This window comes from Sorex araneus, chromosome 9, assembly GCF_027595985.1.
Source record: "Sorex araneus isolate mSorAra2 chromosome 9, mSorAra2.pri, whole genome shotgun sequence".
Taxonomy (NCBI): domain Eukaryota; kingdom Metazoa; phylum Chordata; class Mammalia; order Eulipotyphla; family Soricidae; genus Sorex; species Sorex araneus.
In genome coordinates, this window is record NC_073310.1 from 42381649 (window position 1) to 42382492 (window position 844).

The window sequence follows — 844 nt, forward strand, 5'->3', positions numbered from 1 at the left end:
TCAGAGAAACTGGCAAGCTACTGAGAGTTTCCTGCTCACCTGGGAGAGCCTGGCCAGCTCCCTGTGGCATATTCATATGCCAAAACCAGTAACAATGATGGGTCTCATTCCCCTGACCCTGAAAGAGCCTCCAGTGCAGCTGGAGGGAAGGACAAGTAAAGAGAGGCTGCTAAAATCTCAGGGCTAAGACGAATGGAGACGTTACTGAGACCATTTGAGAAAATTGACAATCAACGGGATGATGATGATGATTATAATTATGATGATGATGATGATGAACTCATTAGGTGGGTTTGGATCTTTAAAGAAGTGACTGAGTGCTCGCTTCGGCAGCACATATACTAAAATTGGAACTATACAGAGAAGATTAGCATGGCCCCTGCGCAAGGATGACGACACGCAAATTCGTGAAGCATTCCATATTTTTTTCTAAGCAGAGATGTAAGAGATTGTAAGCAGAGATGTAAGAGATTAAAAATGTTATCAGAGCACAGATGGTAAAACAGTGGAAATGAGAAAAGTTAGTATTCTAAAATAAATTAATACTACTAATAGACCAATATGATATGGACTAATATGAAATAAAATATAAAATAATGAGAAATATTCTCACTAATAGGCAGTTTCAGTCTGCTTTTCTATATTTTTAAAGACATATTTGACAATCAAATATTTTTCATAATGTGTCTCTTTAAAAATTATATCAGGAAATGAATTTAACTAACATACTGCACTGTAGCACTGTAGCACTGTCGTCATGTTGTTCATAGATTTGCTTGAGCAGGCACCAGTAACGTCTCCATTGTGAGACTTGTTACTGTTTTTGGCATATTGAATACACCAT

The 844-nt window shown here is 37.6% G+C and overlaps 1 non-coding gene across 1 annotated transcript; it reads left to right on the forward strand.

The window, feature by feature from the left end:
• The first annotated feature begins 317 nt into the window (after positions 1-317).
• LOC129398960 (U6 spliceosomal RNA) lies at positions 318-427 on the forward strand. The gene has a single exon (XR_008626819.1). It is a non-coding gene; the product is annotated as a U6 spliceosomal RNA (small nuclear RNA).
• The last annotated feature ends 417 nt before the right edge of the window (positions 428-844 follow it).